Source organism: Molothrus ater, chromosome 1 (assembly GCF_012460135.2).
Source record: "Molothrus ater isolate BHLD 08-10-18 breed brown headed cowbird chromosome 1, BPBGC_Mater_1.1, whole genome shotgun sequence".
NCBI classification, from domain to species: Eukaryota; Metazoa; Chordata; class Aves; order Passeriformes; family Icteridae; genus Molothrus; species Molothrus ater.
In genome coordinates this window covers 82,835,590-82,857,908 of record NC_050478.2, presented here as the reverse complement: position 1 = coordinate 82,857,908, position 22,319 = coordinate 82,835,590, and positions in this window count along the sequence as shown.

The following is a 22,319-nucleotide window of genomic DNA, read 5'->3' as shown; positions in this document are numbered from 1 at the left end:
TCCATGAAATTTCTTTAATGCAAAGTTTCATCGGTCCAGAATGATATTGGTACAATGCAATTTTCTCTTCTGTGATTCAGAAGCTCATGTGAGTCATACATTATTTCAAAGGCAGTCCCAAGGGCTCAGTCAAGGAAATATTTGGGCACCATTTAGTGCTGTTCTGTCCTTTGAGTCCTAGATGAGACAAAACCAGTAAAAAGGAACACAGCAAATGAGTGCCCTTGGAATGAAAAAAATGGCATGCATTTATGTATTTTCTTTATTATCTTGTATTTTAATGATACTACTGAGAATGAGATTCCCTTTACATTGGTAATTATAAAGGAGAGCAGATGGTGAAGGCTTATCTTTAAGTGTTAATTAAAATAGCTTACGCAGCCAAGCCTCTACTTGAATAAAGTACATCAGGAAGATACAAGACATGAGTGAGTGCCCTATTCCAGTGAATTATTCTTAAATAAAGCCACCTTGGAGCAAATCCATCAGAGATACTTAACATCATGTCAGTGAAATCTCTTTCTCTCAAGTTCATGAAACAAGCACTAAATGACAGGTTCTAAGTGTATGTTTCTGGAAGTGAAGGGAAGTATGGGCTCCCTAGGAGGATTTGTATTCCTGCCTACCTTAGTAGGTATTCAAGTAAAACAAGTGAATCTTCCTCACTGTCTCTATAGGTTTGTTGGCAGGCATGTGCAGGATCACTTCTGTGTGGGCTGTGAGGAACTGGAGGAATGCCAATTCTCCTTCAGGATCCATCCCGTTAATTCATACAGGTGACTCAACACAAGACAATTGGTTCAGAGGTAGTGCCAAAGCCTCCCACCTTCCTGAAAACCAGTCTGAGGGTGGTAGCTGTCAGTCTGCAATACTCTGCTGTTGAAAGAACTTGGCTTGGTTACTGAAGACATGGTTTTAGATTCTTGGGTTTTTTTGGTTGTTTTTTTTTTTTTTGTTTTTTTCTTTTTTTAAATTTGAGACAGAGCCCTGTAAGACCTCAGCAGCAGCACATCATAGACACCTAGATATTTTGTAATGAAATGTGAAGTCATCTACTGGATCAAGGACTAGAACCCAGTTGCTCATATATGCTCTTAAATGATCACTGGACTAGTCACACCTACAATTTTTTTCTCATTTTATTATCTGAGCCACTACATTTTTGTTTCAACTGTAAAAAAATTTGAAAGGCAAAGAGAGGAATAACATTCCCTCTTCTTCTTTTCTCCATTGACATTCTGAATAGCTGAACTGATGACATTGGAAGCTATGAAGATTGAGACTGGACTGCCCTCTTCAGTTCATTTTTGTGCTGTTAGCAATTTTGAGCTCTGGGTTAAGAAAATGGAAAAATACAAAGTTACATTAATGAGTGGCAACTTCAGTGCATTCATCTTAAGGGAAAATTTTTCCCCAACCAGATACTGTAAACTTCTATATAGAGCTTTGTTTTAACATAATAATAGGTGGGAGGAAACAGTATTTCTGTCAATTCTTTACATCACTTGTATTGGGTAGGTTTTGGCAGTAAAGACAGAAAATATTAAAGATCATCTAGTAGGATAAACAAGATGTCAAATGCTTTGACTGCCTTTCCTTAAGGGCTCAAGCTCTCAGATTTTTTTATTTTCTGAAAGGTTACAGAAATAGCTCACAGTTTGTCTTTCTAGCTGCAAAATTGTTCTTTAACCTTGGCTTGCTTAAAAAGTACAGTTGGGTACAGTCTGGAAACATAACCAGTTAAATAGCTTCAAAAATGTGTTTGCTGTGTTCTTCTGTCATCTGCCCTTTTTACTTGATGTCATTAAATGCTCATTTGTCCTGAAGTACTGAAAAATTCTGGATGATTGAGAGTGAAACTGTGCTAAATGCTTCCTGGTCCCCGAGCACAGCAGAGACCAAGAAGTCACCAAGTTCCAGGCTGGAATCTTTCGTGACTTATGGCATTATGGTAGATCCCAAATGCATCCTGGCCTCATGAAAACTGGAAGGTGGAAGAGGTGGCTGTGGCTCACATTGGAGGACAAGTGGGACAAGCACAGGAGAGGAAGCATTCTTTCTAACTAAGAACTTCAAAGCATTTCTGTTGTTTGTAAATAGCTTACCTGATTTTTCCTGTGAAAAATTAGTATTCAGGTCATATGGAAGACGGGAAACTGCATTTTCCCTTCAGGCTCTTTTTTCTTGCCCTATGTGCTTTGACCAAGTGCTTTGATGTTGCTGTTCTCACAGTGTTAACTCTCCTGTAACAAGCTACAGTTAGGAGCAGCTTATGCTGGATTTTGTCTGAGCTCTGCGCATGCCTTATAGATGCTGCACCTATTGTCAGAAAGTAGTCTAGATTTCAGACTTCAATAGGGTTTTATAATGAATGTGGGGAAATTGGAAGCCCATTCCATTTTAAAAAATCTCTCTGATAGACTCAAAATTTAAGCAATATATTTTTGTAATAAAGTCAACTATCCACCAGGAACAGAATATTCTGCCCTCAGCATTTTAGAAAGTGGAATAAGGTTATTTATCTCTGTCAGTTCCTGCTGCATCCTGTCATTCCCAAAAGACAGTCCCTACTGTCTCATTCAGATTGTAAGCAGGAATTTAACTACTATGGTTTTAGTAGCCTCTAAGTTCTAAGCAAATCTCTCCTACCTGGTGTTATGAGCATTCAAGGCTGCTCAGAGAAAATAAAATACTGCAAGGAAAAAGTCAGAGACATTGTCAGATAACCTGATATGAAGACTTTTTGTACAGTACACTATATGATTATTTTTTCTCCCTGTTCTAAAGAATAAAATAAGCTAACAAAAAGTCACTTCAGACCAATATTACATTGAAAAATTGATTTATGAACCAGGTGCTAAACAGATTCCTTCTAAATCTCACCTGACATTTCTGTTTCAATTTATAATGGGAAATATACGATATTAAAAATTGCTTTATAAATTGCAGGTTTATTGCAGAGCTTATTCAATCATTACTCCATGCCATTACTTAGCTCCCAGTGATAGCATTGTTCATGTAGACTTAACATGGAGACGCTCACTAAACAAAGGAGGTTCTTCCACCTCCTTTGTTTCGTGAGAACCAAAACCTGCACAATACTTTGACTTCTCTATCTGATTTCTGCAATGTCATGTAGATAAAGAAACAAAAGCCTTCCACAGCTCTTGTCTCCTCACTCTGCCTAAAGCAGATATCAGAGTCAAGCCATCTTGTTATGACTATGCAACTATGAATAAGCAGAAGTAAAAGTTAAAATCTAATTGTGAAGTTTGGATTCAATCACACACAGTCAGTCTTTGTCCCACTGAGTTCTTCCTCATGCTCAGCCAGAGAGGGGGGCAGGATGAGGCTGTTGGTGCCATTTGTGTTTGTGTGTGTGCTGAGTGGGTCTGTCTGGGCTGCTTCTTGTGCCCAGGAATGCACACAAAGGCTTGTTTTTAAATAATAATAGTTGGGGAGAAACAGTATGTTTCTCTTGTATGTAGGTACAGAAGTACTTTCTGTGTGTAAGTATATGTGCACAGTCTTGCTGGAAATACACACTGGATTCAGCCTCTCCAAATTCCAAATTCCCAGTAGAACTGGGAAAATTTTATCTACCAAATTTCATGATAAAATACCAAAGTGATATTCCCACACATGATGTCCCACAAATCAGGCAACAGATAGTAGTTGATCAGGGTTCGTTTGTTTAGATTGGTAACTGGGTACAGAGGCTCTTCCAAAAAACATCAGAAGAACTGGCTATTACATAGGAGGAGATGGGAAGGAAAAAAAGGAAAAAGTGTAACGATGCCAAAAGAATAAACTAATCTGAACAGGTCACAAGTAATTTTGGACCAAAACTACAACCTAAGCCCCAACTAAGTTTACTTTTTGTGTAGCTTAAAGAGGCTGTCTATTGGGCACATTCATTATGGTCAGGTGTTGGGAAACATCTGAAAGAGAGGAGAACATACACATCATGAGAGAATCCATTGGAAAGCATGCTATAGGCAAGTATAATAGTCTTCTCTCATTTGTATTAAAACCACGCTGCCTTTTAATGATCTCTGTGTTATTATTAGCATGGATTGTCATCACTTCATAGTCTTTGACTGGCCAGTAGCTGAACTGATGCCTACATCAATGCTTTGCAATACAATTAGGCGATGCTGTGCAGAATTTCATTATGTTTTCTGATTAACATTTATTAGAGCAATTTTGCCAGACCAATATAAGGTGTTTCAGTTTGATAGGTCTCCTTTCCTTTCAATGATAATTGTACCAGAGAACATTTTGAGGCTTTACATGATCACACTTCTCAAGGGGTTTCTAAAGATTGATTGTTTTGCTTCCTCTGATTTCAGAAAATCCTTGCCAAAAGGAGTGATTGTGCATATAACTAGCATTCCTTTCTTCTCATCTACAGCACTAATTTAATACCACTCCAGAAAATTTAAATTTGCGTCTCCAGTCATTAGTAAACTTTTGTATTTTATATGTTAATTACTTTCAGTAAGCCACAAAATGCTTGTTTACTGAGATACTGCCAATAGCTTGAACATGAGCTCAAGTAGTTTTTATGGGTGACCATTTGGGGTACTTAATTTGCCCACAGCATTTCTGTCAGTATATTTCAGTTCAACACTTCAACAGAGTATGTTTACTGTGGCACATGTATTCGAACACCCTGACTTTGCAGTGAAGACTTTTTCATGCTTTGAATTAGTCATAAGATAACTGATCTCTGTATTCTCCAGGGCACAGGTAGAACCTCTTAATCTTTAATATTGTAATGGGACATTCCTTCACTGAAGAATAGTCTATAGAGCTTGTAGACAGAAAACCGAACTCAGATTCAGATGAAACTCTAGCTTCTGGTGGAATCATGAATCTGAACCTTATATTCAAAATATTATGGATATATTCTTTCTCTACTTCATATTCTTTTTTTTTTTCTCTTTTTTTTTTTGGGGGGGGGGTGTTGGTTTTTTGGGGGGTTTTTGGGTTTTTTTGTCTAAGATCAATCTGCCTATGGAGGTGTAGAAATGGCCATCCTTACTGGAAGTTTTCTCTCTATCTGGAACTTCTCTGGTTCAAAACTTTTTTTTTTTTCAATCAGTGATAATTTCCATTTCTTGTTTGCAGAATCGGGTCAGCTAGGCATTAACTTCAGATTTTCAGTCTACGTTCACATGAGTTTGATATCTGTTCTATGCTTTCCATTGCCGCTCATTAGTATTTATACCCTGGGCTGAGTCTGTAGAATAATGGTTGGGGAAGTTTCTGTTTGATTAGTAAACCTAAGACAAAAAAAGGCTCTTCCTGGTACATGTGTGATATGAATGTGATGAATTCAAGATGTTCTGTATCTTAAGAAGGGAGAATATCCATTGGGATGTGTCAGCTTTTTCAGGAGTCCTTGCTAGACTGTGGGCGTGGTGAAAGTGGTGCGTGGAAGGATATATGGGAGAGTGTGCAGGACTGTGATGTGGTTGAAACTTTGCCCTTCAAACAAATAAATTGGGATTATCTGACTGCCTGTGACTACATTTTCAGTCGGTTCAGTTATCTGTACCATTCCTCCTGAAGTATGGGCAAGTGCCAGGGCCCTAGCCTGAGCACAAAATAGCTGAACTGAACATGTTAAACTGCTCAATGTGACATGAAAAATTCATGGACTTAATAAGTATCTGAGTGAGAAGTGGCCAAAAGTTGCCGATAGCACTGTGAGGGACAGGGCACATGAGGGGAGTTTTGTGAAAGGTTTGGGGTCTGTGGGGTCTGTCTCTGTCTGTACTGAGAGCTTGCACCCAACCTTGCTGTGAGCTCCACGTAAAGATTGAATCACCTCCACTGAGCACTGCCACTCAGGGCTGGAGAAATACCCAGGGTCCCAGCCCTCACTAGGCAGGAAGGAGAATTGCCCTGCATCCCCTATCATAGAATCACAGAATGGTTGGTGTTGGAAAGAACCTTGAAGTTCTTCTAGTCCCAGCCTCCTTGCCATATACAGGGATATATTCTACTAGACCAGGTTGCTCAAAGCCCATCCAGCTTGGCCTTGAACACTTCCAGGGATGGGGCATCTACAGCCTCTGTGGGTAACCTTTTCCAGTATCTCACCACCTTCACAGTGAAGAATTTCTTCCTAATATCTGATTTAAACCTACCATCTTTCAGTATAAGCCATTTACCCTTGGCCTGTCAATACACGGCCTTTAAAAAGTCCCTCCCCAACTTTCTTGTCTCCAAAATTCTTTTTTTTTTCCTCTCTGGTCCCTGTAGCAAACACACAGATACAGTGGGCATGCAGAAGTAGATGGGCTGTGGTCATGCAGAGTTAATTTTAGGTGTATACAATGTAAGCAATAACCTGTTCTGCAGCTGCCTTCATACTCACTGGGGACAGCATAGAAACAAAACTAATTGCAGGGCCAAAACCCAAGATATGAGATGGTCTGACCAAATGGTTTGCAAAAAACTTTTGCTGATTATTACTAAGGATCTTCCAAGCAGTGAGCAAAACTTGGGACGTGTTCAAAATTAATGACGGTCCAATGTATTCCAATGTATTTTGCTATGCTACAGGTTGGTGTTGCCATGGTGTTTGAGATGTGAATAGCTTGCCAGAGAGTGAAATTTCTGGCTAGACATCAGGTGGTCATAGCTCTCTTGCTGGCCCCACTGTTGTTTATTTGAGTACAATACGTGCAGACAACTTCGGGTGAGTGGTCTTTGAATTGGCCTAATTGCAGTATATTTGTTCAGAAAAGCACTTAAACACACAGGCAGCTGTGTGCCAGGGAGAGCTGTTCTGAGGGCCAGTTCAAATGAGGTGTGTGTGCTAGTGCCACTCTGGTGTGGGCAGGAATAACAGAGGCAAAATAAAGCAGTGCAATGAGAGTTATTTTCTGCTTTTTGTCATGAAAGGTCTTTTGTGTGTCAGTCTCCAAATTATAGACCTGGCAGACTCAAGAAAATAACTTTTGCAATAAGTTCTGAGTGCATGTTTGAGACAGGAAGGCTTATAACCAAATGCAGCTCTGACATGAGCCTGGAGCTGGAGAAACCTTAAGAATTTAAAAGTAAAGAGCCTGTTAGGAGATGTGTGGACACAAAATGTGGGGATGCAGGAAACATTTTCACAGGTTGAAAAGGCCATTTTATAACATCTAGCTGCTGAAGGAAAGGGAAAATCTGATCACTCATGATCTGATGTGTGTAAAAGTAAAGCTTCTGGACTGACTGTTTCCTTGCATTTTTGTTTACTTTAAAAAAATTCACCACTATAGGGTTTAAAGTCCCTAAAGAGTTTGGTGTTTCTTTTTTTCTTTTATTTATAATATGCTTAAAATATACATTTTGTTAACCATTCCAAAGACAATGATAGAATGAAGTCCAGGAACAAGCTGGAGTTTTAAATAAAAAACATCAGAACAGGACTGAGATTTTTACCCTTCAGAAGAAATGTTTGTACTTATTGCTGTCAGATGCTAAAATTTTAAGGTCAACCTGAACTCTCTATGAGAAGAGAAGGCAGAGCAGGCCACTTTTATGAAAAGGAAATAGAAGAGAGAAAGAAAAAGGGTGCACAGATCTTTTCAAGTAAACTGGCAGCTGCTTGGCTGTATAGAGGTTTGTGTAATTAAGGCACAGGGCACAGTGTTTCTACCTCCAGGCAGCTGTTACAGACTTACTGATACAGTGGTGGACAGATATCTTGCAAAAGAAACCTTAAGATTTGTTATAGATCATGGGAGTGGAATTAAAAGAGGGCTCTTTTTTTGAAGTTACACAGTCGTTGACAGAACACCTTGAATATAGATTGTTTTTCCAAGATTTCTGCTATTGTGAAACACAGGGGAGTGCCTAATAAGAAAAAAACCACTGTTTTCTTTATTACCAGATATATAACAAGATTGGAGATCCTAATTAGATACAAGTTCACTGAAGGACCTGTTGGGAATACAAGAAAAAGGCTGTGCTGGATCTGGGTGGAGAGCTTTGTTTAATGCATTTCAGCTCTCCCTCTGCACCCCTCAGGTGGGAAAATCCATCAGGAGGGAATGCACAGCCACACTGCCTGAAAACATTCATTGCCTTTGGGCCCAGATCATGATGGGTGCAACAGGGGAGGAGTGTGAGCATGGTCAGCACTGCTTGGAGATAAAGTACTTCTTCCTTTTTATGACTAGATGAAATTACATCTCAGGCAGGAGAAAGAGGGTTTGGAATCTCCTGTATGATACAGTGCTTGGGATGGTAGGGGACAAGAGAAACTCCACAAAAAGTGAGGTGTGTATTTCTATGGCACAAAATATGCACAGAACAGTAGCATATAGTAAAAGGAACAACCCCATGCTTAACCTCATTGTAGCACATAGTACTGAAAGAACTTTGCCTAAGGAAAAACGTTGATAAATCTGTGTGGCAAACTTATTCAAGGAACAAATCTTTACCATCTCAGTACCCTGAGAAAGCCTGAACTTTTTAATTTTTTTTTTCTGTCACTTTTCCTTACAGAACAACTGGTTTCATCCTCTGACCTAATCAGCAGTGAAATGGCAGCTATTATAGTCTTCGGATGTATGCCGAAGACTGTAATACATCTGTCAGACACATGCATGTTTTAGGAGGCTATTCTCCAGTCCTTTATTTGTTTGGGATGATACAAACATGGCTCAGCTTCTGTGGCATTTCTGATGCAGGGGGTTATCAGAACCTTCCTCAGAAGGTGCTTTAGGAGGCACCCCTATGGTAGCACCTGGTGCCCCCAGCACATCATGCTTGTGCTTACATGCCAAATAAATTCCAGCTTGGTGGAGGGGTGGGAGGCCTGCATGACAGTCAAAGGGATTATTTGAAATGCTACAAACCAGTGGGGTAAATAAATCTGTTTTGACTATATAAAAAGAGCTGGTTGTCCCCAGCTGTACTGTGGCTCAGAAAAATAATCTTAAAAAAGAGATGCAACACATATATATGCATAAGAATATACATATAATATCTATTATATATATATATATTAGATCTATTTTTATATATCTATATATTAGATCTATTTATATATATATATCATATGCAGAAGAATAAAAACAGGGGAAAATGATGAAAATAGCCCTTAAATACCTAACCAGAAAAATTGTTACCATAGTAAAGGATTTCTCACCAGCTGTTTTAGAAAATAAATGTATATTAGAAACACCTTTTGAAACTAAAAAAGTGAACTTCATGAAAAAAAAAAAAGAAAATAAGAGCTTGGTGTGGATGTTGTCTGCTGTGCTGCCATCCTCAAAAATACTGTGCAGTGTTCTAGTTACTTGCAACCTCTGTACAAAGGATTGCTTGGCTGATTCTCTTGTTCTTTTTCTGTTGGAAGGATATCCTTTGGCTAATGTCCAGATACCAGAAAGCATGGTTATTTTTAGATAATTTGATACAATCTGCTAGCAAATGAGAAGATGAAAAGCGATGAGTAAATGTGGAAGGAATGGAATCTGAGGATCACAGGAATCTTGATATCATGCAGGCAGCCCAAGTTTTCTTCCACCAAGTAAAAACGTTCAAAACTATTTTGAATACCAAGTGTGTGTGTAATCCATGCCCTCCAACCCCACCATGCAGAAGCTCTTGGTTGCATTTTTCTCAAAAAGGCATTATCTTTTACCCCCTAAGAAAGCCTGCTTCATCTTTTGTAAATCTTAAACTGCCTATTTCCTTTTGTTTCCTCATTTTGGGTGTCTGGTGACTGGAGTAATTCTTCTTCTTCATCTTCTTCTTCTTCTTCTTCTTCATCTTCATCTTCTTCTTCTCCTTCTTCTTCTTCTTCTTCTTCTTCTTCTTCTTCTTCTTCTTCTTCTTCCTCCTCCTCCTTTTTCTTTTCTCCTTCTTTTTTCTCCTTTCTCCTTTCTTCTTTCTTCTCCTGCCAATCTTGGATCATGACTCAAGAGCACAACTCTGGATCATGACTCATTGTCCAGACTAATACGGTTTTGGCTCTGTTTGTCTCAAGTTTCTGTCTTGTGGCCCCATAAGACCTTAAAGCAATGCTGTATCACATTTTTGCTCTTTTTTTTTTCTGTGAACTTTCTTTCTCACACAAAAGATGTGTGGGGAATTATTTTTCAATATTCTCCAGTGAGTCCCATTTTAGTTCCCCAGTCCATCAGTTAGTAAGTTTGTAAAGAGCTATTGTTTAAGCTATATTTAACTTTCTTAAAGCCCCTTTAGATTTTTAAAGTTTTCTTTTCCTCATCTCTTCGGTTATATCTAACTTTTTCCTCTTATCTTGATTATTAAAATGTCTATTGGAAGCCTGAATCTACTTCACTCTGCTATTACTGAATTTCTCTCCAAATGAAAGGAGATAGAAAATGGTTTTAACATTTGAAAATACATTTTGTTCTCCTTTCAGCCCTGTGTTTATGTTCTTTCATTTTAAATATGTGCTTTTTAAAATGCTTTACTGATATGTGCTGCCCACCTTTATCAGTGCAGTACCCAACCAGTTACTACCCATTCTACCCTTTACTAAGTTCTTTCATTTCCAGATCCTGAAATATCAGTGATTTCTGCAGCTCCTCATGAGACTTTTTCTTTTTCCTTCTTCTCCCCTGTGGTATTTGGCTTTTGACATACAATGGAATGAGGACACCTCTCTGACGTTTGTGTGTCTGCAGAGTGGGCTACAGCTAAGTTAGTGACACATGCTTCTTTAAGGATCTGAGTACAATCCTTGTTCCCATACTGGTTCACAGCAGGTATAAACATTAAGAAGTGACCTGTAAGGGCAAAGCATGACACAAGAAGTCAGTGAGAGCCCCTGTCCAACCCGATTGCTCCACATGAGTAATGTGTTCAGAACTCTGGAGCAAAAGAGTAAAGAAAAACAGACATGAGAAATGGAGTGTGGATAGATAAATTGGTACATTTAAAATGAGGCAACAGTGTAAAAGAAGATGATAGATGGGCATAAAACACAGATGTAAAAAAATACATTATTAGCTTTAATATTAATCAATAGTTTTGTCATACCTCTTTGTCTGTGTTTCTCCTGAGAATGTGAGGAAGATGATACAATGAATTACTTAACAATTTGAGCTCTTCATCTCAGAAAAATCTCACACCACAGCATAAAGAGGTACGTGTTTTATGATAATAGGATCAATAAAGACCATTTGCATTCATAAGGGAGGAAATGCTATGGCTTAATGACTTCTAAGATCAGGAAAAAATTATGGGCTTGTACCAGTCCTTCAGTCATATCAGTATATTCCATGTGAATGGTCACATAGAATTTAATAGCTGAAGATTAAAAAGAGCAAAACCTTTCATTTACATTATCTGATAAAACGATTTTAACTTATAATTCTGCAATCAGTCTTAGTCAGCAAGTACTTGATGCTTAAATATAGAAATGATCCATCGGATTACACAGCATTACAGCAGCTGTAGGTACTGTCCAAATTCTGTCATTTCAAATCAAACGGTGAGCACCCAGCCCAATGCTTTACAAACTCAGACATGCCAATAATGAATGCATTATTTCTGCTATTTTCTTTGCCTTCAGTGTTTTGGCACTTTTTTCCTGGTTTTGAGCTTCTGCAGAAGGTATAATTTAGATAAACCTGTTTAAATTTGATGTAATATTGTTACAATAAGATTGTGGATACCCTGTGACCCCATTCCTGCAAACCATGGAATCATTTTAGCTCATCAGTATGAGGTGTCTGTACTCAAACTACACTGGAGCAAGCACTTCCTGAATTATGTTTGTTTGTTTTCTGCAGTAAACAAATTCTCTTCTCTCAACAAGGACTTTTTTCACTTCCTTATCTTCTGTATAAGCAATGTCAAAGTACACTATGGTATTTTAGTCTGTAGTCCTGCTTTGTACTCTTTTCTGCAGGCCAAGGGTAACTTTTCCACCCTACAATCCACACAGGAAAAGCTGTGCAAGGCTGAGAGGTGTAAAATAGCAACAACAGACTTCAAATATATACAGGAAAGAAATCTCAGGGAGTAGAGAAATAAAAACAATCAAGATTATGTTAAAGACCCCTGTGGCTGCCAACCATCAGACTTTGTTGTAAAGGAGTAGCATTAACTAACACGACTCTTTCTGGGTTCAGTTGCTGATCTTCTCAAAGATTCAAATTCCTGCAGGAAGTCAAAGGCTCACTCAAATAGGTATCAAGAAACAGAGTTAACATCTTTTGAGTATGTCTGCTTTAAATAATAATAATACACATAGGTAGAATGAAACACCTACTGCTGAGGAAGCAATGTCCAGATATGCTGGACATAGATATGCTTCTGGGAGCTTTATTTTGATCAAGCCTTGGCCAGGTCTTATGTATTGAGTGGTCATGTGGATCTGGAGCAGATTAGGTGTGCTGTTGGCACACACCTTCCAGTTTAGTTTCATGGCAAAACAATTCAGTCCCCATCCTGTGGCACCCCTCCACAACGTGCCCTGCAGCAGGGGAATGAGGGTGGTCAGGACACTTGCTTGAGGAGTGTCCTCGTGACCCAAACTAAAGCACTCTGCCATGCAGCCATCCTGGCAAGTGCCAGAGCAGCAGCCAGCCTCCTTCATCCTGTCCTACACCAGTGGAAGCAGAGGAGTGTGCCCTCTGGAACCGCTGTATTAGGAAAAGACAGAAAGACTTGCACTTAAAGTTTTACATGAGCCCTTAGTTAATACATTCCATAAAATTAGTTAACCAAATCACTTTCACTGAGCCCGCATTACCATGGTTACATTATTATTATAATTTAGCCAGCATGTCATTGCCAGCCAAAGAACAACTTCACAGTAATAAAAATATAAAATCTCTTCTTTTTCTTCAATAAACAAGGTCACTGTGACCTTTCCATCTAAGAGAGTGCTCTATTTATTAACCTACCTGTTAATAAATGCAACTCAGTTTTCAGGCCTAAGTATTCTCTACTCACAGTTTTGCAAAGCTGAAACACTTTAGCTGGGAAAAGGGCTCCCATTACTCCCCTGTGGTGTGGTGCGCATCTCATGTGCCACTGATTCTGGGCCCAGGAGCTTTCATAGTTCACTGCTTACTACATTCCAAATAAACCCATGTTATTGAAGTTACATCTGAGTAGTAAGCAGCCTGTTTACAGCTTAGGCTCCAGGATTACTCATCTCTACCCTATTTTCTGGTTGTCATTTATTCCTATGTTTTCTGTATACCAGTAGAAACAGATAATTAATTTAGAAGTTAGTCCTGATTTCAACTGAGGCACTAAACTAGAAGACTTTGGGGTGTCCCTTCAGACTTTAGGATGTCCCTTCAAACCCACACCCTACATTGAATCTATGACCAGGAAAAAATGTCTGTATATTTGTCCTAGAAAACCTACAGTTCTCATAGCAATTAAGCATTTTTGCAGTGATTTTTTGCAATGAGTGCTTTATAGAATACTGTATACTATTGTCCACCTAAAAGATAAACCAAATCCAGAGTGATCAGCATAACAATATGATCAAGCAATATGACTTTTAATGAAGGAATTCAAGCTTGCCAAAATCTACCTTATGGGTGCTGAAAGAGCATTCCATTATACTAGAGTTATCTAGATTTCTCAAAAAAATCCCCAAATAGGCTGCTCTTGAATCACAGGACGTAGTAAATTTGTAAAGTTTTGCTCCTCTTAGTAATGTAAGGGAGGGGAAGATCCTTGATTGAAACTTCTGTGTTTACATTTGGTTTAATCAGAAGCCCACACATAAAGTAATTTGATTGGGCCTGTGTGATCTAGATTAATGCAAATTTACAACATGTCTTTATTTTGTTCAAGATAGACCTTTTCAAGGGTCACGATATCTTGAGTAATTCTTTTGTTAGCTAAATACTTTTTTATGTACCAGACAACAGAGCCAAAAAACAGGGATAAACACTTGGTTAATGTTATAGCAAAAGTAGCTTCTTGATCAGCTATATATATATATGTCTGTATATGTAGAAAAATATCGTTTTATATATCTATAAATACACTCTACTCTTATATGTCACCTACCCTTGCATCTATATTTAAATTTCAAGAAAGCTCTGACAGAAAAGCCATATGTCTTTATTAGTTTTAAAAAATCTGCCTGGAAAGGCATAGACTATCCAGGGATAGACTATCTAATATCACTCAGAGTATACTGAACCCATTTTTTTGGTTATCATCAGTAGCTGGTAGAAAGGTTACACACATGTGGATCAAAACAAAATTAAATGGAAGAGGTGGTTCAAACTCCTCCTGGAATGCTCTTCACACAGATTTTTATGAACTGTGAATTTTCAAGGTCATTCTTAATAACTCTTCTTTATCACTTTCAAAAAGCATAAAGGGCTTTAGAAACTGGGAACTCAAATACAGTATTCCTTGAAAAGGTGAAGGAAGAAAAACATCTTGGAAAACACAAATAAGATGTGAAAAATAGTAAAACTATTTCAAAATCAGTAGTTTTTATTTGGCCAGATTGTAAAACAGATTGCCAACCAGCCAAGTGTGTAATCTATTGCTTAAATCTATTTTGCCACCAGTAAAATAGAAAGTAAATGTCATGGAAAATTTTGAAAACTGCCCCTAGGTGTAGAAGTCAGGAAGTCTGCCTTTGATGTAAGGAAAATTGAGTGAAAGTGGAATGTAAGAGAAAATTAATAGATCTGTGATCAATGATTAAGCAAGAAAAAGTCAACACAGTTTTTGTAGAGAGAAGTTATTCCTCACAACTTGATTAATTTTAAGCAGTGAACAAGGAAATGGATAAGTATATTTGTATTTTAAAAAAGAAAAAAAATCCAGTCAAGATGTCTCCTCAAAAACACTCTCATTTAAAAAAGGAAAAAATAGAAAGAATAAAAGATGAGAAAAACTGCTCATTAAAAGAGAGAAATAAAGGATGAAGCTAAATAGTTAGTTCTTACCACAGATCTCTTACATTAACAGAAATATACCCTAGGATGTAGGCTCAATATATTCACAAATTACCTAGAAATGCCGTTAAATAATGAGAAGTCAAAATTATTAAAAGTTGACAAAACTGAAACTGATCTCAAAGATTTTTAAAATGTCTTAGAATTTTAAAAGGCCATCAGATCAAATGGCAGAGGGAATTCAGTGTGGCTAATTACAGAGCTGTGGGAAGGACAGCAGGAAACAGCCCTGGCTGCCCAGGTACAGTGATGAGCCATTAGTGCTCCTGACAGGAATCTTGGAGATGTTGACAATCATTCTTGGTGAATACTAGTGCCCAAGGAAGGGAAAAAAGGGTAAATTAGGAATTAGAGAACAAAAATACTATTTCACAGTGCACTTCCATGGTCTATTCCAGAATCCTGTTTGCTGGTTTGGCTGCACAGTCTTTAAAGGATGAGTCACAGCTTAAAGGTACGGAGGGATAAACAACAGTGAGCAGAAAATCAGAAAATCAGAAAATGGAAAATCCCAAGTGGTCTCAAATAAGTGAAATATCATTATGTCTTTTGTGTTTATTCCCATTTTGGAGGTCTCTGTTCAGCCACAAAGCAATCACAGCCTGGCTGTCAGCTCTCCACAGCCCAAAGACTCAGTTTGAATAGTAGCAAAGTAGAGGCTGAGGATGTCCCTGAATGACCTCTGCCATCAGCCTGGGATGGCCCAGACTTTATCAGCAGAGATTATCAGAGTTTATCAGCACATGTGCTGCCCAGGCTTTCGCCAGAGCTGAGACAGAGCAAGAGCAAGCTCTGGATGCTCCCATAACTCCTATGGTGCCCCACTGCTGGAATGCAGAAGGGCAACTCACTCTGGTGAGCAGGCACTTGCCTGGGCAGGAGATCTGAGCATCATTTTGTCACATCCCTTTATTGTCTCATGTCCTATCAGCCAACTACCTTCTTGACACTTGACACCTTTGGGACTGGAAGAAAAGCTCTCCTCTTGCCAGAGAGCCAAAGCTGCAAAAATGCCCAGAGTATTGCCCTGCCTTCTGTATGCTCCATGGGGAATTTCCTAAGCTGGATGTAGTTTAATACTTAAAAGCCAAGGCAGATTACAAGCACAGGCACAGGCCTCTTCATGCCAGCTGGCCTCAGTGCCAGGGTATGTTTGCTACCAGGCGTATTCAATTTGCTGGTAGAAACACTTGTTAGGGTTCAGTGTAATATTCCTTTCCCATGCTGTCTTTCTAATAATTTATACAGAGCACTCTTGCTGCTGTTCTTTCTGTAATTTTTTTGTGAAGTCCTTTTGATCATGGATGATCTGCCTTTGTGCAGACTTCCTGGCTCTGCCTGCTCTCTGGCTGTGTATTTTTTTTCCAGGCACCATCTGCCCTAAGTTCTGAGGGCAGAAATAAACCTCAACAGCTCTGACCCAGCGCTGCCTGGGACCTCCACCTGACATCCTGTCCCCAAGACCAGGAGCTCTGTTTAAGCTCAGCTCTGAATGTTCTGTTTCTCCCTGAGCCCAGTCACTGGAGTATTGATCTCTAGTTCAGCTGTAGTCCCCACTGACCCAGTCCCTGTCCTCCAGACTAAATTTCTGGCTTGACCTGGGACCTGCCACAATAACATGAACATGTCTGGGGGTCTGGACCCCTGGGTGAAGCCAGTCACTGTCGCTGCTTCTGCCCTACTCACCTTGCATAGGGGCTGTGGACTCCTGCCCTGTCATCTGAGCTATTGCTCTTGATCCTTGTCTCTCTGTCCTTTAGGGAGCAGCAACCCATTGCTGCTCTTTGATGTGCCCAATCTGACTCATTTTCAAAAGAATAAATTGTTTCTTGCAACTAGGATTACTGGGACCAGGAATAGGACCCTGCTTCTGTGCTGTGTGGTTTTGCTTCAACAAGGCAAGCATTTTTATACCACTTATGAAGTCAGTCAATTTGTGTTATGTAGGATAATTGCACAGCATTTTCATTCTGTCACAGCATGAAAATCTGTTAGCTTAGCAGATCCCCTCTTCTGTCTCTTCTGTAATCTCCTGGCCAGTGTTAACATAGTCCATGGAGTCTGGGGTTATGTCTATTGACATAGCATGAGTCAAACAGTGCCAAGCACATAATCTAATAGTGATACAGGATTCTCCAGGCTGATTAACATTTAATAAGCCCCAGTGGCAAGTGTTTAGCCTTTCCAACTGGCATACTCATCAGACATGCCTGGGCAAGCTCTGGATGCAGGAACAATCCCAGCAGGCAGTATGGACAATATCATGCCCTCTGCCATGTTCACTCTGGCAGTCTTAGACTCTATCCCAGCTGACCTTAACACAGTAACCTCTCTTCCATATTTATACTTCATAGAGTCAGAGAATCACAGAATGACTTGGGTGAGAAGGGAGGGAACCTTAAAGTTCCAATCCCCCTAAAAGGCATACCCTTCATTAGACCAAGCTGCTCAGAGCTCCATCCAACATAGTCTGAAACACCTTCAGGAATAAAGCATCCTCAGCTTCTCTGGAAAACCTGTTCCAGAGCCTCACTACACTCAAATTAAAGAATTTATTTCTCATATCTAATCTAAACCTCCTCTCTTTCAATTTTAATCCATTCCCCTTTGTCCCATCACTGCATGCCCTTATAAAAGCGCCTCTCCAGCCTTCTTGTAGGTTCCCTTCAAATTAAGGTACTGGAAGGTTGCAATTAGGTCATCCCTAAACCATCTCTTCTTCAAATTGAAGAATTTTGAACAATCCAAATTCTCTCAGGCTTTGTTTGTAGGAGAGGTGCTCCATCCCTTTGATCATCTTGATGCCCCTCCTCTGGACTCACTCCCACATTTCCCTGTCCCTCCCTATGCTGTGGTCCCAGATCTGGATGCAGCACTGCAGTGGGGTCCCACCAGAGCAGAGCAGAGGGGCAGAATCCCCTCCCTGGCCCTGCTGCCCACGCTGCTTTGGATGCAGCCCAGGACACGTTTGGCTCTCTGGGCTGGGAGTGCCCATGGCTGGGTCCTGTCCAGCCTGTCATCCACCAGCACCCCCCAAGTCCGTCTGGGCAGGGCTGCTTTGGATCTGTTCATTCCCAGATTCTGTTGGGGTTGTCCTTTAGGGCCACATCAAACACAGCCCTAGCCCATTGTCTACTACAAAGGAAATACCTATTTTTCTTCCTTCCTTCCTTCCTTCCTAGAGTGTCAGCTCAAGGGAGAAGAACTTTTTAGTTCTCATTACAGTCAAAGGACAACAGATAGCTGTGTACACTAAGGAGATGGCAACCATTGCTTATCTGTGTTAAGATCTCCCATAGGACTGAGGGTTTGGAGAAGATTTGGATAACAGCTGTTGTGCCTCTTGCCACTTGAAGAGAGTTAACACAGCAGCTGGGACAGATAAGCTGCACACAGATGAGTAGCCATGAAAAAATATAAATGTTTAAGGCAGGGCATACAAAGGATCAAGACTGCAGTCCATGTTCTGGTGTAGCTCAGCATGAATCCACTTCTTTGATGATACTGAGCTTTTGGTCACTGGCTAACCAGGCTGGAATGTAGTGGTTCCCTTTTAGGGTCCCATTTTTCAGCTAAGCCTCTTGGCCTGGTGTGCTGGGAGGGGAAAAAAGAGGCAGAGGATGCCATAAAGGGCTGCTACCACTCAGAGGGTATACACTGCAGAGGGTGTGCATAAGAGGGGCTTGCACTATTCCCCTGAGTGTGAGTGATTGCATGCAGGGCATTATTTTATTCTTGACCAGGCAGATGTAGGGTCCTCCCTTCAGCCAGGAAAACTAATTGTGTGTGCCCATCTGCAACCCTGAAAAATGCTTCAGTTCAACAAATCATTTTGTGAGTCAGAAAGCACCAGAGTTGCAACCCCCTGCCAAATGACGGATCAAGCAGGAGATGTATGGGTGGCTCTGCCTGACATCTGGCTATTTAACAAGCAACACCTTGAAAACATCAAGGAATGCAATGAACCTGAGTGTTCCTAGTCTTCTATGTACTTCTCCCTCATGGCCAGGGATGCCTGATATGAGGGAAGGGAGTATACAGAAACTAGTAACACGTCAAAGAATATTTGAAAATAGTATCTTAAATTAAACACTAGTGTCATTGAGTTTCACCTCTGATTAAATAAAGCCTTAACCCTTTCCTATGGTCAAAGAATGGGGATAGCTCAGTGGTGCTGACAAGGGCCACATCTCTGGGCTACCTCTCTATTCTTTGTCCATGGCAGAATCAAGTCAGCTTGGTTTCCATGGTTTCCAGCCGGGGGAGAAGGAAGAAAACAGGGATAGATTTTTGCAGGGATGGGATGCTTGGTATGCAGTGTACACAAAGCTGGGCAATATGCCATTGAGAGTGAGGGGAGAAATCTTTCATCACTTCATCAGATAATCTCCTATAGCAACTGCAGCAGTAAAAGCAGGAGCTGCAGAGGCAGACAGCTGCATAGCAACCAGGTATGTCATACCAAGGGTCCCACACCCCCTCCTCATGCATGCACACTACTATTACAGAGCAATTTGGTTAGGCACATGCATCTCCCAGACAAGATCAAGCTTTGCAGGCACAGCACCAAAGTATTCTGCTTCCCTGCCCTGAAGAGGATGGAGTATAACACTTGCTGACCTCAGAAAGGTTCTCTAGAAAACAACAAATGCTGCTGGATTTGCACAGTACCAGTGAGGTGAAGCAGTGGTCATGGCAACAGCTCTGTACCCACACCTGTGTTAGCCACGACTGCACTGCAAGTTCCTCTCCCTCCTCCCTTTCCACCTCAAGGAATGGAGCACCTTCCACATCAGCTCTCCAGCAGCCCTGTCTGCCCACTGCTGGTCAGGGATGCCCCTGGTCACTGAGCACACTGTGCAGGCTGCACTGCCCCCACCACCTCAGAGCAAACCTGGTCGATGCTGTGCAGGGCTCTGCTGTCAGGGAGACATCTTGGGAGCAGGAATGTTTACAGCACAGATGCCAGAATAGAGGGTGTCATAGAAATGGGGGAAGTGGTACCCATTTGCTGTGGGCATGTTTATTCAATGCTGGAGTGGGCCAGCAAAGGGTGACCTGGTGGCCACTGGCTGCCCTCCCTAGGGCCCCAACACCAGAGTTCTTCATGCAGAAGTACATCTCATCCCAGTGGAGAGTCTGGACATTATGCTGGGCTCCAAGAGAAGCCCAAAATCCTGGAAAGTGATTTTTTTTCCCCTAGTTATTGTTGAAAGATTTCTCCTCCTGCCTCCATTTAAGGCCATGATTCCTTTTTTCTTTCCCAGGCAGGTAAAGGAGGTACTACACCTGTCCTTTCACCTCATTGGCATGTCAGGCCCACTGGGCTCTGCTCAGGTAATTCTGGCCAGCCAGTGTCAGTGCCTGGAGAATGAGAGACATTGGAGTTGGGCTTTCTGAACACCAGATGAATATTGCTCCAGAGCTGATCCTTGTCAGGAAGTGTGTGTGCCCTGCTGTGCTAGCTGCATCCATATTCCTTGTACTTGGAAGACAGCAGTCCATCTGACAGGGATGCTGGCCACGCAAGCCTGCTCTCCAGTGGCTGATCCTTTGGTTTGTTTTCAAGTCAGGCTGTCAGCTGAAGAGATGACAGATGGCCCACAGTGCAGACCTCTGTGTTTGCTGCCCAGTACCATGAAACATCTGATTCCAGCAAAAAGTCCAAGTTTTGTCCTTTTCCTTCCCTTACCAGCCAGAGGGAGAAGGATACTCCTCATACCTGCCTCTGTTCTCAAGACAGATGCTGTGGGTGGTGGTGATGAAGCAGGAGATCTGTGTCTAATCCAGCATGAAAAATAGACCACCGAGGAATGGTCCTAAAGGAGGCAGCCTGTGATGCTGCAGGCCAGGATTCTGGCTAAAGACCGTGGAAGCTGAGGAGGTTAGGAGGTTTTGTAGGGTCTTAGTTCCCAGAGGCAGGGTCCCTCCAAACAGGAGGGAAACACAGCAAAGGCAAACTTCTTCCCTCTCCTGCACTTTCTCTTCACAGGGAACTGCCAGAAGTGGGGGGAACCCGAATTCCCACCAAATCAGGATGCCCCTTTTCCATTTGCCAAAATGGAGGTTCATGCTACCCTAGGGGTCAGATTCCCTTAAGCACATAAATTAAAAATTGTTAATTCTATTTCCCCAGGTAGATTGTTAAATAACCTTCTCTTTTGGCTATTCATGGGCTCCAGTGATCAGCCTTGCCTTCCTGTCTGGAGAATTTGCAAGCCTCCTTGGAGATAAGGCAAGGTACAAGCAAAAAAATTAAACATCTGCTGCAGACTTCTGCAACAAGAGAGTACTGAGAATGATGAAAGAACAAACTGAAGAGGGAAATCATACATATAAATGAGGCAGAAAATCTTGGACATCTGGAGGTAGTGACGTCTGAACACAAGGAGGAAAAAAGTGAGCTGAAAGGGATCAGCAAAACAACCAAGGACTTAACTGTAGGAGGGCTGAAGTCTGGCTCTAAAGCAGAACAGCAGGTGCAGTGTATATATTATGCTGTGACAAGGTTAATTCATCAAAAAATCTTTGCTAATTGGATTTGGCACTATGATTTGGTCATTGTATCTTTTGGGGCAAAACATTCTTAATGCAATAGTAATAAGCTTTAAAGCCGAACTCTGAACTCGGTCAAATAAACACAAATGAGGGAGAACAAAATGTAGCTCTTACTAACACACACAAGCACATCTTATCAGCACAATGAAAAACCAAAATATTAGCACATCTTATAGCAAGTACAAAATGAAATTGATCTTTTGGTTCTAATTATGCAGCCAGAACACTTGTCTGCAATAAAGACAACTTGTCATTTTCTTGAAGATTGGATCTACTTAGCATGTCCCAAAAGTGATAGCATCTCAAGACTGATAAAGAGTAAAAACATGATTTAAAATAATTGGAAAACACATTAGGCCCTTGCTTGTCTATGGCCCATTTGTATCAGCATTTACACCTTTCTCTTCCACAGGAGGAGCAGTCAGAGCCTTCAGGCTTTTGAAAGCTTCACAGTCTTGTGGATTTGGTGGTCAGGGACAGCCTTAGCTGCCATGAATGTGAGATGGTGGAGTTCAGGGTTGTGAGAAGGAACAAGACAAATTGCTGAATAACAGCTCTTGGCTTCAAGCTCAAGAATAATTCATCCTGACGTGAAGAAATTCAAGAAAAAGTAGCCAGAAACTTTCATGTAGCTTTTGACTAAAAAAGGAACAAGGAGTTCCTGACTGAAGACACATCTAAAAACCGTGTACAAGAAGTGGAAGCAGAGAGATATCAGCCAGAAGAGACACAGTCTGAGCCCACAGGGGTGGAGCTAGGGAAGTCAAAGCCCATCTCATGTTGATTCTGACAAGGGACATGTAGGAAAACAAGGAGGGCTTCTACTGA